The sequence below is a fragment of the Lepisosteus oculatus genome, chromosome 14 (assembly GCF_040954835.1).
Source record: "Lepisosteus oculatus isolate fLepOcu1 chromosome 14, fLepOcu1.hap2, whole genome shotgun sequence".
Taxonomy (NCBI): Eukaryota; Metazoa; Chordata; class Actinopteri; order Semionotiformes; family Lepisosteidae; genus Lepisosteus; species Lepisosteus oculatus.
In genome coordinates this window covers 26,782,762-26,798,733 of record NC_090709.1, presented here as the reverse complement: position 1 = coordinate 26,798,733, position 15,972 = coordinate 26,782,762, and the positions used below count along the sequence as shown (strand labels likewise).

The 15,972-nt window shown below is 54.2% G+C and overlaps 1 long non-coding RNA gene and 4 other non-coding genes across 5 annotated transcripts; 1 reads left to right on the top strand and 4 right to left on the bottom strand.

Moving 5' to 3' along the window:
- The first annotated feature begins 493 nt into the window (after positions 1-493).
- On the top strand, positions 494-1,619 carry LOC138243033 (uncharacterized). The gene is made up of 3 exons (XR_011191894.1): positions 494-583; positions 683-1,035; positions 1,434-1,619. It is a non-coding gene; the product is annotated as an uncharacterized lncRNA (long non-coding RNA).
- A 10,185-nt stretch (positions 1,620-11,804) lies between these two features.
- Positions 11,805-11,877, bottom strand: trnav-aac (transfer RNA valine (anticodon AAC)). The gene has a single exon. It is a non-coding gene; the product is annotated as a tRNA-Val (tRNA).
- Positions 11,878-11,986: 109 nt separating this feature from the next.
- trnaf-gaa (transfer RNA phenylalanine (anticodon GAA)) lies at positions 11,987-12,059 on the bottom strand. The gene has a single exon. It is a non-coding gene; the product is annotated as a tRNA-Phe (tRNA).
- Positions 12,060-14,297: 2,238 nt separating this feature from the next.
- Positions 14,298-14,369, bottom strand: trnae-uuc (transfer RNA glutamic acid (anticodon UUC)). The gene has a single exon. It is a non-coding gene; the product is annotated as a tRNA-Glu (tRNA).
- Positions 14,370-15,398: 1,029 nt separating this feature from the next.
- trnaf-gaa (transfer RNA phenylalanine (anticodon GAA)) lies at positions 15,399-15,471 on the bottom strand. The gene has a single exon. It is a non-coding gene; the product is annotated as a tRNA-Phe (tRNA).
- Between the last annotated feature and the right edge of the window lie 501 nt (positions 15,472-15,972).

The window sequence follows — 15,972 nt, the reverse complement described above, 5'->3', positions numbered from 1 at the left end:
CGTCGGTGTGCTGATGGACTCTGAGGGAGGATGGGAAGAGAGAGACTGTCAGGAGAGAAACTACTTCATGTGTCTCAACAACACAGGTAAGAGGACAGTCCATCACTCCAGTGTCTCACTGACGTCTCTCTGCTCTGAATCAGAGAAACGCTTCACCACTGTCACTCGACACAGGTAAGAGGACAGTCCATCACACCAGTATCTCACTGACATTTTGACTCACTGATACATTTTCTTGTCTGCTCAGAGCGCAGTGACGTCACCCTGATTGAACTCAACCAGACCTGGACTGAAGCCCAGAGTCTCTGCAGACAGAAGCACACAGAGCTGGTCAGTGTGAGGAGCCAGAGTGAGAATGAGGAGGTTTGGAGGTCAGCGCGGGGTCACAGGGTGTGGATCGGCCTGTACAACGAGCCCTGGAAGTGTTCAGACCAGGGGGCGTCCAGCTTCAGGAACTGGGCAGGAGGGCAGCCTGGGTCAGCAGGTGGACAGAGATGTGCGCAGGTGGACCTGCAGGGCAGCCCGAGAGGCAGATGGACAGAGACAGACTGCAGTGAGATCAGACCCTTCTTCTGTCACTGGGGTGAGGACGGCTCCGTTTTCCACTTGGGTTCGTGTCCGGAAGGGGCGTCTGGGGACCCTACAGAGACACAGATTCAGAATTTGTATCTCTCTCTTCCAGACAGCAGAGAGCTCGTCCTGGTGAGAGAGGAGAAGTCCTGGGCTGAGGCCCTGGATCACTGTCAGACTCACCACACTGGCCTGGCGTATATCCAGTCACACCAGGAGCAGAGCTACGCTGCTGAAGAGGCCCAGTCTGCTGAGTCCACTCTGGTCTTGCTGGGCCTGAGGCAGAACCGAGTCTCGGGGTCCTGGTTCTGGGCGAACGAGGCTCCCCTGGTCTATCAGAATTGGGGCGCAGGGGGAGCCCCGGGCCGGCCTGCTTCCATCCCCTGTGGAGCCCTGGACAGAGACAGAGGGGGCTCTGGACTAACCGCAGCTGTGAGGAGCAGCTGAGTTTCCTCTGCTCCAGAGGTACTGAGGGCGACTCCCTGTTCTGCACATGTTTGACCAGCAGGTGGCGACAGCAGAGCCGTCTGCTCTCAGACCAGGCCTCTCGCTTGACCGCTGAGCGAGGAGAGATCTGCGCTCGATCTCACACTCCAGTGTAGAACCAGGAGACTGTCGGCCTTGTTAGTGACCCCACACCCCCCGACTGCAGGCCGGCCCCCCTCCTCTCCCCCTCTCACACCTGCATCAGGGGTGAACCAGTGGGCACGGCTGGTGAATACCAGTGTTGAGGGACTGCTCTGGACTGCAAGTCAAATGTGGTGGCAAACGTTGATTCAATTTTCAAACTGGGGCAACAGCGCTCATTCTCTGTCTCCCTCTCTCTCGGGTGTCTCTCTGTCCTGCAACGCCTGTCGCCCCAGATCCACAGAGGAGGACGGGGAAGAGGACCATCCTGAGGCTGAAGATCGCCGGGAGCAGACAGCAGATTCAGAACGACGCCGAGACGAAACACAGACTCCTGGAGCAGGTAGGCGGGAGCCCCTTCTGGGAGCTGAGTGTGTCTGGTGTGTGACTGGGGTTCCCCCAGGAAGGGAGCGTTTCAGACTCCGAGGAGGGCGTCCGCGACGAGCCAGACTGTTCCAGATGTCGACAGGTGGGCTATAAAGGGAACCTTCCTGTCCCTGATCCTCAGGGATTCAGATCAAGGGCTCAGCAGGAGAGACGGAGCAGATCTGCTCTGCGACACGATGTTTCACAGCTCGAACCCGTGTTGCTCGAATCCAGGGGTGTTAGCGCTGTGTCTGAGGCGCACGCTGCCGCTGTGTGAGCTGTCCTACAGTGCCGCATGCCTGAGTGTTGAGTCACTGCACACAGCTCAGTCCGTCTGTGTCTGCAGATGGATGACCTGTTGGCCCAGCAGGGTCTCCTGGGGAACCACACCCTGCGCTGGAGGGAGCAGCCGGACGGACGGGTTTTCTGCCCGGCAGAAGTGGGAGGAGGTGAGTCTGAGACCCTCCCGCCCGAGACAGGACCCTCCCGCCCGAGACAGGACCCGCTGCCCGAGACAGGACCCTCCTGCCCAAGACAGGACTCGCTGCCTGAGACGTGATCTGCTGCTTCTGACAGGACCTGTTGTCGCTGCCATGAGCTCCTGCACAGACCCCTGTGGCCTATATAGTGTGTGTGGTGTCCAGCTCCGTCAGTACAGTGTGCGTGTGGTGTCAGTACAGTGTATGTGTGTGTGTGTGTGTGTGGTGTCCAGCTCTGTCAGTCCAGTGTGTGTGTGTGTGTGGGTGTGGGTGTGTGTGGGTGTGGGTGATGTCCAGCTCTATCTCTGCTCTGAGTGTCTAACTCTGCTGTCGTGTGTTTTGTCCACAGACCAGTGTGTGTCCAGTTTAGACTCGGAGCCAGTCTGACAGCAGAGTGTCCAGTCCAGGCAGTGTGGGACTGCTCGGAGACTCTAGCCTTCTTCACACAACTCTGTGGGCTTCGAGTGATACTGCACCTGTCAAACATGGTCTTTCTTTTAGATCTCATTTGCTTTCATTATACTGCATTTAGAGAAACTACAGAAGTTCAGCAGCATGAACATGTTATTTCATCAACATCCTGATAAAACTGCTGTTGAACTGACTCACATTCTGTACTTCTGTACGGCACAGAATTCACTGCGCTTATAAAAAGATGTCAAGTTAAAAAGACGTCAAGTTAAAAAGATGTCAGGTTCCCTTCTTTCTAATAAAAGCGCCTGTCACACTGAGCGAGAGGACGTTCTGGGTGGTTTTCTGACTTGAAGCTTGTTAAAAGTCCAGCAGTGAAGTGTCTGGATGCCATTCCACTCGAGTTTGCATCTGTGGAAACGTGAGTGTTGGGGTGTGTTCAGCTGCAGGTTGTTCTCCAGCAGGGTTAATGGCTCTGCGGTGTTGTGAACTGACACGCAGCCCAGTGTCTCCCCCAGAGATGAATCCTGCAGCAGCACCAAGCGCCCTGGGAGAGTCACTCAGGTCAGAGGTCACAACCTCTGTTTGCCCTCTGCATTTCCTCCACAGACTGGGGGGACAGTGTGACACCTCCTGATGTGTTTTTTGTGCATTGTGTGTATTCTACAGTGTGATCTGGGTGTTTGTGGTGTGTTGCTGGTGCAGAACAATCACTATGAGTCTCCCAGGTGGGGTAACTGGTGCAGAATGATCACTGTGTGTCTCCCAGGTGGGGTTACTGGTGCAGAATGATCACTGTGCGTCTCCCAGGTGGGGCTGCTGGTGCAGAATGATCTCTGTGCGTCTCCCAGGGGGGGTTACTGGTGCAGACTCCACAGCGCCAGCAGTACCGCCTGCAGCCACCAGAGGGAGACATTCCTGTCCGCTCTCACAGCGGATCAGCTGTCACACTGCTCACAGTGTGTGTGTCCTGTGATGGACTGGTGTCCTGTCCAGGGTGTGTGTGTGTCCTGTGATGGACTGGTGTTCTGTCCAGGGTGTGTGAGTGTGTGTCTGTGTCTACACCTGTAGCGGCTGCACTGAAGCCACACCCACAGAAAACAAAAGCAGAGCAGCACCGAGCAGATTTTCACAACTGTAGGACCTGTTCAAGCGGATGAGCTGGTCTGAAGAGGCCGGATTCTCATTTCCGGAGAAACACGACACGGAAAGAACACGCCTGAGGACCTGTTGAAGTGCATAACACATTTCTTAAGAAAAAAACAGAGAAAGTACATAAGTAGTGATTTGCAAATAATAATAATTGCTTACACTTATATAGCGCTTTTCTGGACACTCCACTCAAAGCGCTGCACAGGGAATGGGGAATCCCACTACCGCCACCAATGTACAGCCCCCACCTGGATGATGCGACGGCAGCCATAGTGCGCCAGAACACTCCCCACACACCAGCTCTCAGTGGGGAGGAGAGCAGAGGGATGAAGCCAGTTCAGAGAGGGGGTTTATTAGGAGGCCATGATTGGTAAGGGCCAATGGGAAATTTGGCTAGGACGCCGGGGTAACACCCCTACTCTTTTCGAGAAACACCCCGGGATTGTTAATGACCACAGAGAGTCAGGACCTCGGTTTTACGTCTCATCCGAAGGACGGCGCCTCTTTACAGTCCAGTGTCCCCTGTCACTATACTGGGGCATCAGGACCCACACAGACTGCCCCCTGCTGGCCCCACTAACACCTCTTCCAGCAGCAGCCTTAGTTTTTCCCAGGAGTCTCCCCTCCAGGTACTGGCCAGGCTCACTCCTGCTGAGCTCTAGTGGGGGGGCTGCCAGCTGGGAGCTGCAGGGTGAGATGGCTGCCGGCTGTACATACAGGGAGCCGTCGTCAGCGTTGGGCCAGTGAGGCCAGTGTTGTCGTCGCTGTCCCCTCGAAGCAATTCAGACTTGAGATGAAAGCAGTGCAGAAAGAAGCACGTAGCGGTCAGTGTGTGTGTGTGCAGAGGGACAAACAGTTCTCTCCCAGTGAGACTCGGAGATAAACTCAGGAAACCGCAGTCACCGCTGTCGCAGCAGCCTGAGTGATGAAAAGGCCTCAGAGCTGAAGAGAGGACTTCGAACCCGCTGCAAGGCCGCAGGCCCTCCATCAGTTCCACTGGTGACTCTGGACGGCCATCCCTGTGGTAGGACGCAGGGAGCGCCGGGAGTCCGCAAAGGAAACTGCATTGCAAACAATACTTTACGCAGAGGGGGGTGGGGGTGGGGAACAAGCCGCCCAGTCCGTGTGGTTGAAGCCGATACCCTGGCTCCTCTCCAGACACAGCTGGGTGAGCTCCTCCAGTCAGGACAGGAGGCTCTACTGTACACAGAGGGGGGTGGGGGTGGGGAACAAGCTGCCCAGCCCTGTGGTTGAAGCCGATACCCCGGCTTCTCTCCAGACACAGCTGGGTGAGCTCCTCCAGTCAGGACAGGAGGCTCTACTGTACACAGAGGATGGCGGGGGTGTGGAACAACTCCTTTGTTCGGGGCCTTGGGGCATTCTTGTTGTGAAAGGCGCTTTATAAAAAAACTGAATTGAAATTGAATCATACAGGTTTGGGTTTTTCGGAGATCTTGTCAGAGATCTTGTCTGACGTGCCCGTTTCAAAAACGTAGCGACACTCCTCACGTCCGAGCGCCGACGGTCTGTGACGTAACGTATGCTTACACAACCATGACGGTTTCATCATGGACAACACGAAAGCCCGAAAAGTGGTTGACGTTTTAATTTGGCAACGCCACGATGGATCCCAGTTTTTTTTTTATTTTGGAGGCCAAAGAGGACAAAAAAGGAAATGTCCGGAGGTGGATCGATGGTCATCTCTGCGGTTGTTCTGATGTTCTGGAAAAAAACAAAACAAAAAAAAACGGCTCGCTTGCCCGGTCGTGTAGTGTTTCCACACCCCACGCAAATCAACTTCTCTTCGCCCCCTGGGGCTCGTCGCCCGCCGCACCCCTCTCACGTGATAGGGGCTTCCCCCGGCTGTGACGTACTTACCCCACCCCCTTCGGCCAACGTCATACCGAAGGTCGCGCTTCGGGCCGCGGCGATGTTGACGGACTGTCTTGTAGCGTGAGAAGGATTTAAATTTCGACTTAAGGAGTTGGCCATCGTTATATTTCGCGAGGTATAATACGGGGGGGGGGGGAAAGAACATTTATATTTATCAACCTATTAGTAATACTGGGTGGATGTCATGTTCCCCAAAGTTCAGTGCCTCTCTCTAATAAAGTAGAAACGCGACATTAAACTCCGTTCGAAACGGGAGAAATCACCAGGACACGATCCAACTGACGTCCGGAAAAGAAAAAAAGAACTCCTATTCCCATTTGTGATGACCCCGTCGTGTTTTTCCCGGTGTGCGCTTATCTTTCGGAGACCGTTTCTCTCTGGTGTTGTTTTGCTGTTGGAATAAATGCCGAGGTGACCCTTCTGTGTGGAGTCTGCGTGTTCTCTCCAGCGGGTCGTTTCCTCCACCGCAGGGGCTGGTCAAACCGGGGTCTTCCAGTCGTCACAGAAGTGTGTGTCGTTTTGGGTGGTGGGGGGGGTGCATCGGGGATACTGCGCCCCGAGAGGGTGGCCTCTCACCTTCCCGGACGATGGGAGAAGACCTGTACCTTCACGAGTCCGGGTTGTGAAAACTTCTTCTGGCAGTTCAAAACGTTTCTAAGAGACTACAGCGCTACCCTGTTTTCCATTTCTATCGTGTATTATTATACAGTCATAAGTATATGTACTGATCACAGAGTCCCCCTCTCACTGCCAGAACTGAAGCCCAGTGCAGCACGAATAATAATAATAATTAATAAGTCTGGACCCTCCCCTCAGAGCTCTTCCCAGGTCAGGGTGATCCCCTCCAGCCCCCCCAGTGTGCAGCCCCCACCTGGATGATGCTCCAGTCCGCTCAGCACACAGCAGCTCTCAGTGGGGAGGAGAGCAGAGGGATGGAGCCAGTTCAGAGAGGGGGGGTGATAAGGAGGCCATGATGGGTAAAGACCAGGGGGGGAATCAGGCCAGGACACTGGGGTAACACCCCTACTCTTCTCCAGAGACACCCCGGGATTGTTAATGAGCACAGAGAATCAGGACCTCGGTTTGACGTCTCATCCGAAGGACAGCGCCTGTTTACAGTCCAGTGTCCCCCTTCACTATACTGGGGCATCAGGACCCACACAGACCGCAGGGTGAGAGCACCCCCTGCTGGCCCCACTCACACCTCTCCCAGCAGCAACCCTGGGGGGGGGGGGGGGGAGGGAAAAAACCAAACGCTAAACAGATTTTTTTTTTTTTAATTTATTGATGCTTTACAAAAGTCCAGTCCAGTCTGGTGTCCCTCAGCTCCAGTCCAATCCAGTTTGGTGTCCCTCAGCTCCAGTCCAGTCCAGTCTGGGGCCCCTCAGCTCCAGTCCAGTCCAGTCTGGTGTCCCTCAGCTCCAGTCCAGTCCAGTCTGGGGCCCCTCAGCTCCAGTCCAGTCTGGTGTCCCTCAGCTCCAGTCCAATCCAGTCTGGTGTCCCTCAGCTCCAGTCCAGTCCAGTCTGGGGCCCCTCAGCTCCAGTACAGTCCAGACTGGGGTCCCTCAGCTTCGGTCCAGCACAGTCTCGGGTCCCTCAGGTTCGGTCCAGCACAGACTGGGGTCCCTCAGCTTCGGTCCAGTCCAGACTGGGGCCCCTCAGCTCCAGTCCAGTCCAGTCTGGGGCACCTTAGCTCCAGTCCAGTCCAGTCTGGTGTCCCTCAGCTTCGGTCCAGTCCAGTCTGGGGTCCCTCAGTTTCGGTCCAGCACAGTCTGGGGTCCCTCAGCTTCGGTCCAGCACAGACTGGTGTCCCTCAGCTTTGGTCCAGCACAGTCTGTTGTCCCTCAGCTTCGGTCCAGCACAGACTGGAGTCCCTCAGCTTCGGTCCAGCACAGACTGGGGTCCCTCAGCTTCGGTCCAGCACAGTCTGGGGTCCCTCAGCTTCAGTCCAGACTGGGGTCCCTCAGCTTCGGTCCAGCACAGTCTGGGGTCCCTCAGCTCCGGTCCAGTCCAGCCTATTGTCCCTAGGCTCCAGTCCCGTCGTCTGGTGTCCCTCAGCTCCGGTCCAGTCCAGTGCAGTCCAGTCCAGTCCAGTCCAGATCTTAGCAGGCACAGAACCAGGAAAGGAACCTGGAAAGAATATTGTTATTGCAGGTGTGAGGGACACAGACACAGACGTCACCATGACATCAAACAGCAAGAGGAGACTCTTCCTTGAATCACAGACACGACCGGGCGGCGCCCCCCTGTCTGCTCACCTGCACCTCCTCTTCCTCTTCTTGTCCTTCCCGGCATCCTGCTCCTCCTCTCCCTCGCTCTTCCTCTCCTGAGCTACGGTCTCCGCAGCCTCCATCGGCTCGTCCTGATCTTCTGTCTCCACTGACACGCAGCTCAGGGACTTCAAAAAGACGCAACAGCGCTTCTGAAGCAGAGACAGGAGAGTCACTTTAAGAGTTGGACTGGACACTCCAGGACATGAACACTGCACTGAGAGAGAGAGGGGTTCATACAGACACACTGACTAGACACTCCAGGACATGAACACTGCACTGAGAGAGAGAGGGGTTCATACAGACACCCTGACTGGACACTGACTGGACACTGGACAGGAGTAAAGAGAGGATCAGAGCATTACCCACCTTCTTTTTCTTCTGTCTCACAGGAGATGCTGATTGGACCTCCTCCAGCTGGAGTCCGAGGAGGGAGAGAGGGGGCAGGAGAGGGACAGCACAGGGAGAGAAAGAGAGAGACAGGTGAGTCAAGTGTCCCAAGAGCACAGAGACTCTGCTGAGATCACACTCGCAGTGAGTGAGCCTGGGTGTAGCCCACTAATACTGACCCACTGGACACCACAGGACAGAGAGGAGGAGGAGGAGAGAGACACACTGCCTGGACACCACAGGACAGAGAGGAGGAGGAGAGAGACACACTGAGGACAGAGAGGAGGAGGAGAGAGACACTGACAGACAGGCAGACAGCAGGCCGAGAGAGAGACACTGAGATCGAGGGACAGACAGACTGACAGACAGGGCTGAAAGAGAGAGACAGAGAGGCAGGGACAGACAGACAGCAGGGTGAGAGAGAGACAGAGATCGAGGGACAATAATTTGGTTTCGAAATTTATTCTGAAAATATACAATCATTCACTCCTGAAAAATATCGAGTTCAAATTATACATTATGTACAATATTGTAATCAACATATGGCTAATCATCACAAAAAAAAAACTGTACTGGGGGACACAGCTGGCTGTGCTGTTCTGGACAGAACACACTGAGGTCCAGTTTCCACCTCCTGCAGGATCAAACAGCACCTCCACTGGCTCTCCAGTGAACAGAGGGACAGACAGAGAGGCTTCAGGCTGCAGGGTGACAGTGTCTCTGTGAGCTAAAAGACAATCAGGACAGAGGATGATATAAGAACACACTCTGTCAAGAATATAGAGCCCTCTAGTGACCCTACTGTAGACCTGCTTACCACCCACAGTGACGATCACAGTGCTGATACTGCTTCCCTTAAGGTCCCTCACTGTGTAGTTGCCCTGATCAGCTGGAGTGAGGGAGCGGAGTGTCAGAGAGCTGTTCTGCACTGACACTCACTGTTCGTACCTGGGGCCAGGGAGCCCTGCGCTGCTCAGTAAGACTATACGAGATTGGACAGATCGTGCAGGATCAAACAGCACCTCCACTGGACCAGCAGTGTGGAGGGAGAGAGACAGAGAGGCACCAGGCTGCAGGCTATGGACTTCTGAGTGAGCTGAAAAGGGACAGGTAGAAACATGTTGAATATTTAGTTTTACAACAATACCTTGAGTTTGGACTGCGATCAGCTTCATTTTGTATTTCAGCTGTGAAAATGCAATTTCAAAAATGCACGCCCCAGTCATGTTAGGTTCAAGTTACAGTTGCATCACAACTCAATACATTTCCAATTCACTTCAAATGTTGTTTTTGTTTGATCCAGTCTGTCCTCACCTAAAGGAGATACTTACTTTTAACACCATTTATTTCTTCTGGGAGGTTAACTGGCTTCTGAGATAATTGTTCCTGGTGTTTGTGTTGTGTATGCCTTGCAATGGAGGGGTGAGAAGTAATGGACTTATTACATTATAATGAATAATAATTGCTTACACTTATATAGTGCTTTTCTGGACACTCCACTCAAAGCGCTTTGCAGGACATGGGGACTCCCCTCCACCACCACCAATGTGCAGCATCCACCTGGATGATGCGACGGCAGCCATAGTGCACCAGAACGCTCCCCACACACCAGCTATCAGTGGGGAGGAGAGCAGAGTAATGAAGCCAATTCATAAATGGGGGTTATTAGGAGGCCATGATTGGTAAGGGTCAATGGGAAATTTGGTCAGGACACTGGGGTAAAACCCCTACTCTTTTCGAGAAACACCCTGGGATTTTTAATGACCACAGAGAGTCAGGACCTCGGTTTTACGTCTCATCCGAAGGACGGCGCCAGTTTACAGTCCAGTGTCCCCATCACTAGACTGGGGCATTAGGACCCACACAGACCGCAGGGTGAGCACCCCCTGCTGGCCCCATTAACACCTCTTCCAGCAGCCACCTTAGTTATTATTGTCGAGAAGGAAAGAATATTAGGAACATGAAAAGGCTGAATGTCTTAAATGCATTTTTTATACTGAAACAGAGAGGCACACACACGTCATTACAAACGCACACCCGCACAGAGACGTCCTCAAGCGCCTTGTTCACAATTATGGGCTCCAACAGGAACAAAAAACGCCAGCCTGACAACTCGAGCATTCAAACCAAGAACCCAAACGTTGGCAGCCTGTGCAGAAAAGCATAAAGAACCACAAGCCTTCTCTTTTGGGAGGAAAAGCACACAGTCCCTCTCTCACACTCCTGATTTCCCTAATAGCTCATTCTTCATCTCTGGCTCCTACATACAGTAAAGCAGCGCTCCGTCTGCTTTGAATAAGCCATAAATCCAAGATTTGTTTTATCTGTTCCTCTTGTCTAGGCCTAGAGCTGCTTTTCATAAAAGAGCTGTTTGCATAAATAGCTAGGGTTACAGCTGAAGACACCAGCTTCATCCCCCAGTGTGTTATACGTCGGGAGCAAGAGAAGAGGGCCAGGCCGTGCCTTTTCATAGATTTTTCTTCTGAAAAGTCGGGTTCTCGGAGGCAGATTTAGCCCCTCATGCAGTGTAGAGAGATAGACACGCCCGCGCGCACAGTTAGAGCTGCACCCTCACACAGAGTCAGACCCGCACAGACACGTCCTCTTGTTTAAACAAATACACAAACCTGACGGCGCTCACAATGATCCAGACACACACACACACACACACACACACACACACACACACACGTGACATCAGCAGTCACTCTCGCACACTGGACCCCAGCTCAGTCCTCACCTCCAGCTCCTGCGAACCGCTTCGAACAAACTGTATTAAGAAAATTAGGTTGCGTTCCGGTAGCAGGCCATCCTGGGCACCAGTGTGAGTTACACACTCATTTGTAAAAGCCCTTCCGCATCGTCGGGCATGCTTCACAGTGCTGGACCTGGGGTGTGGGTGCTGTCTGTGTGGAGTTTGCATGTTCTCTCCCTTGTCTGTGGGGGTTTCCTCCAGGTGCTCCAGTTTCCACCCACAGTCCAGGGACAGGCTGCCACTTTCACTGGGCAGTGCACCGTCGCCGTGGCAGCATGGTGGGTCGGATCTGATTTCAGTCTTTATTTCCTTTTTTAGAGATCCTGTAACCAGGACCTGTTCACTGCCACGACGGACAGGGAAGCACGTCATCACTGGACATCCTCTTACCTCCTGTGGCAAAGGGCAGCTGATGAAGCTTTGTGCTCGCCAGATCATGGCAATCGCCACTCCACCCTGATCCTGGCTCAGCACAGGGCACCTGGGTTCACTCCCTTCAGACTAAAGAGACTCAGTTCCTCCGGCCTGTCAGACTAAAGAGACTCAGTTTCTTCAATCTGTCAGTGTGGGACGCCTACACCAGCTTCGAACGCCTGTACACAATACCGCGGACTGCCTGCCAGACCAAATTCTGGGCTTACAGCAAACCACCCATTACATACACTGGTGTCTTCCCCGGGCCAGAGGAATTCAGGAACTCACGTTTACTCCGTCATCTCAGGCGATTCTCGTCCTGGTCTGTCGGCACAGCCCAATTGCAAATGATCGGCTCCGCGTACAGAAGGAACGTGCGTTTGGTACAAGAGTGCATGAAGGCACCGGAAATACATTGGGAACAAATGACCGGTCGCTCAAGACCTCTGTGAAGTACAGGAGCGTGCAAAACGAGGCTGTTTCCGCCCGGTCTTGAACCGGGGACCTTTCGCGTGTTAGGCGAACGTGATAGCCGCTACACTACGGAAACCTGCAGGGACCGCTGCTGGTGTCTCGCTTGCGTTTCGGGCTGAGAAAGGGACGCGTCACTTTAGGCAGGGGGCGCTGGAGAAAGGAACAAAGGGTGCGATGAAACAAAACGCCGAAACCCGGGATCGAACCAGGGACCTTTAGATCTTCAGTCTAACGCTCTCCCAACTGAGCTTTTTCGGCTGTGCGCAAAGCCCGCCGCCACCTGCTCCAGCCTTTCTGTGTTGTGGCATGAGCGCACCAAGAGTAGCGGGAGAGTGTTGCAGGAACGTCACTCAGAAGGAAAGCCACCCAGCTGCGCCCTCTGAGCTCTGTCCAGCGCATCTTCCTCGCATGGACTCCTGCCTGCGACGGGCAGGAAACAATTAGCAAGAACAGAACAACACCCCATGGGTGCCTCATGACCACACCTTAGGTTGTGACACGTGCAGGTGTGAGGGGTTGCCGGGCTACTTTGGAGCAGAGCTTGGGCAGAGGGGGGGTGGGAAAGCAGACAAAGAGGTGACACCTCAAGGTCTGCACGATCACAGCTCTCCGCCGCCCCAGGCTTCCGCTCGATAAGCTACTGGACACACCCGCCCCTCCTCACACAGACCGTGGAAAAGCCCCCGAGTGGGAGGGCTCTCTCTTCCTCCCAGGAGCTCTTGGACACGATGCACAGACAGGGCGCGGGGAGCTGCCGCCTGCAAACACGGCTCCAGGCAGGACTCCACTCCGCAGGAGCCGCAGAGCAGAGGAGATGAGGGCAGCTTAGCTCCTGTGCAGAGACCTGAGCTGTTGTTGCTGCGGACGCTGTCTTTTCTGCACTCGGGGTAGGAGTGAATGTTGAGTTGCCCTTAGAAATGAAGCAGAGCACTTCAACGGCACGGGTGTGTGTGTGTGCGTGTGCCCTGGTGATTCTGGGAGACAGATCGAACCTGGGCTAAAAGAGAGGGGGCTTAGCCCTCTTCCATTTGCTAGTTCAAAGTTGTACAACCCATTTGTATCTGCTTAGCGGCGCAGTCGTCGTGCACAAAGAACGCTTTGAAAAGCGTCCAAAGCAAGTCATTCCGAGTTGGTCGTTTGTGTTTTCCGTTCAGACGCGATATGCTGAAATGATCTCTCGGCTCCTCGGTTGTCATTTCTGCTCCGTAAAGGGATCACAGCACGCGTCGGCTTCCAGCACGCTGGGTCGGGACACGATGCCGGGGGTCGGTGCGTGCGATGTCTTCCTTGTTAGTATAGTGGCAAGTATCCCCGCCTGTCACGCGGGAGACTGGGGTTTGATTCCCCGACAGGGAGTAGCTTTTCTTTCACCTCCTTAAAAAAAGGACTGCCTTTCACTTCTCTGTTTTCTTTCACAGCGTCGTGCACCTTTTCATTGCTCTCGCTTTCAGAGCCTCTGCACGGCACACGACTCGACATCAGGAAGCACATTGAAGTGAAAGCAGGAAGCGCTGCGACATGCACTGTGCAGATCCCGCCACACTAAGAGGTGAGTGGGTCTGTTCGATGCACAAAGAACGCTTTGATAAGCGTCAAAGGCAAGTCATTCCGAGTTGGTCGTTTGTGTTTTCCGTTCAGACGCGAAATGCTGAAATGATCTCTCGGCTCCTCGGTTGTCATTTCTGCTCCGTAAAGGAATCACAGCACGCGTCGGCTTCCAGCACGGTGGGTCGGGACACGATGCCGGGGGTCGGAGAGAGCGATGTCTTCCTCATTAGTATAGAACCTGTCACCTGTCCCCACCTGTCACGCGGGAGACCGGGGTACATCAGGACGCACATTGAAGTGAAAGCAGGATGCGCTGCGACATGCACTGTGCAGATCCCGCCACACTAAGAGGTGAGTGGGTCTGTTCGATCACAACGCTAGGCGAATCCCCAATCCCCTTTTGTGCCTGGCGACAAACGAAGTCTGTTTCCGCCCGCTTTCGAACCGGGGACTTTTCGCGTGTGAGGCGAACGTGATAACCACTACACTTCGGAAACGGTGGTAAGACGTGCCCAGCGGCCCAGCGCTGAGCTTCGCCAATGCGATTCAGCTGCTTCCAGTGCCTTTATTGGAGTGCGCTGATGGACCGTGCTCTCTCTCCAGAGACCAGCACGCCTGTCATGGACGGAGCAGGAAAGGCGGCGCCACATTCTACAGCCCTCTCCACGCAATCGACGAAATCGGGCTACTGAAGTGGAGAAAATCGCCTCTCCAGAAAGTGCAAATATCATCTTGGAGAGTATAAATCCTATTGCTGAAGGTCAGTCCTGTCTACCAGAGTAACCCTCCCACCTCCTGCAGCGATGATCAGCTCGTCTCACACGCGAGAAGTTTCGGCTGGAAAAAGCGCCCCCTCTTCTCGCACGTTTTGCACGTTCGAGTGGTTTTAATGCGGCTCCTTCGTACACGGTGCTGATCTTTTGGAAAGCAGGAGGCAAAACTGACACGTTCCCACACCGGGAGTCGAACCCGGGCCGCCTGGGTGAAAACCAGGAATCCTAACCGCTAGACCATATGGGAGCACACAACCCTGCTGTTCCCGGCATCATGCAAGCAAACTACATAAATATGAGAAAACAAGCAAGAGAGTTGTCACTCAGAGTGTCGAAGAGTCGATGTATACTGGGGCTCAGTTGAAATGCAACGTCAGGACTTTTCCGAATTATATCACACGAAGAGAGCACAGCCCTTTCCGCCCTGCCACGTGTGTATCGGTAGCTCGCCGTGATCGTATAGTGGTTAGTACTTTGCGTTGTGGCCGCAACAACCCCGTTTCGAATCCGGGTCACGGCAGAATAGGGGCGTCTGCTTTTACTACTTTCACGAATGAAGGCAAAAAAAAGCCAATCGGTGTGAACGAACGGCGCTTTACAGAGGAGTACTGCCTGACTGGATCGTTGATGAATGACAGAGGCCACTCCGACCTCTTCTCGGTTTTCTTCAATGACTTACTAAGGATCTTCTTCACATTCGCCCATGCAGATGAAGCCAGTTACACCAAAGCAAACGCAGGAAAGTGCATTTCAAGCAGAGACCAGGAGGGACTTGTTTACACCGAGAGTGGGCGGAGAATGGAACAATGCGCCCAGCCCTGTTGCTGGAGCCGATTCTTGATGAGATCTTGGGCTCACTAAGAAGCCCCCGCTGGATGCTAATCTTTCTGTTGTTCTTGCAGGTCCTGCGCTGCATTTGAGCCGACAGAGCTCGTCCTGGTCTGTCGGCACAGTCCAATTGCAAATGATCGGCTCCGCGTACAGAAGGAACGTGCGTTTGGTACAAGAGTGCATGAAGGCACCGGAAACACATTGGGAACAAATGACCGGTCGCTCAAGACCTCTGTGAAGTACAGGAGCGTGCAAAACGAGGCTGTTTCCACCCGGTCTCAAACCGGGAACATTTCGCGGGTTAGGCGAACGTGATAGCCGCTACACTACGGAAACCTGCAGGGACCGCTGCTGGTGTCTCGCTTGCGTTTCGGGTTGAGAAAGGGAAGCGTCACTTTAGGCAGGGGGCGCTGGAGAGAGGAACAAAGGGCGCGATGAAACAAAATGCCGAAACCCGGGATCGAACCAGGGACCTTTAGATCTTCAGTCTAACGCTCTCCCAACTGAGCTATTTCGGCAGTATGGAGAGCCCACAGCCACCTGCTCCAGCCTTCCTGTGTTGCGGCATGAGCGCACCAAGAGTAGCGGGAGAGTGTTGCAGGAACGTCATTCAGAAGGAAAGCCACCCAGCTGCGCCCTCTGAGCTCTGTCCAGCGCATCTTCCTCGCATGGACTCCTGCCTGCGACGGGCAGGAAACAATTAGCAAGAACAGAACAACACCCCATGGGTGTCTCATGACCGCACCTTAGGTTGTGACACGTGCAGGTGTGAGGGGTTGCCGGGCTACTTTGGAGCAGAGCTTGGGCGGAGGGGGGGCGGGAAAGCAGACAAAGAGGTGACACCTCAAGGTCTGCACGATCACAGCTCTCCGCCGCCCCAGGCTTCCGCTCGATAAGCTACTGGACACACCCGCCCCTCCTCACACAGACCGTGGAAAAGCCCCCGAGTGGGAGGGCTCTCTCTTCCTCCCAAGAGCTCTTGGACACGATGCACAGACAGAGCGCGGGGAGCCGCCGCC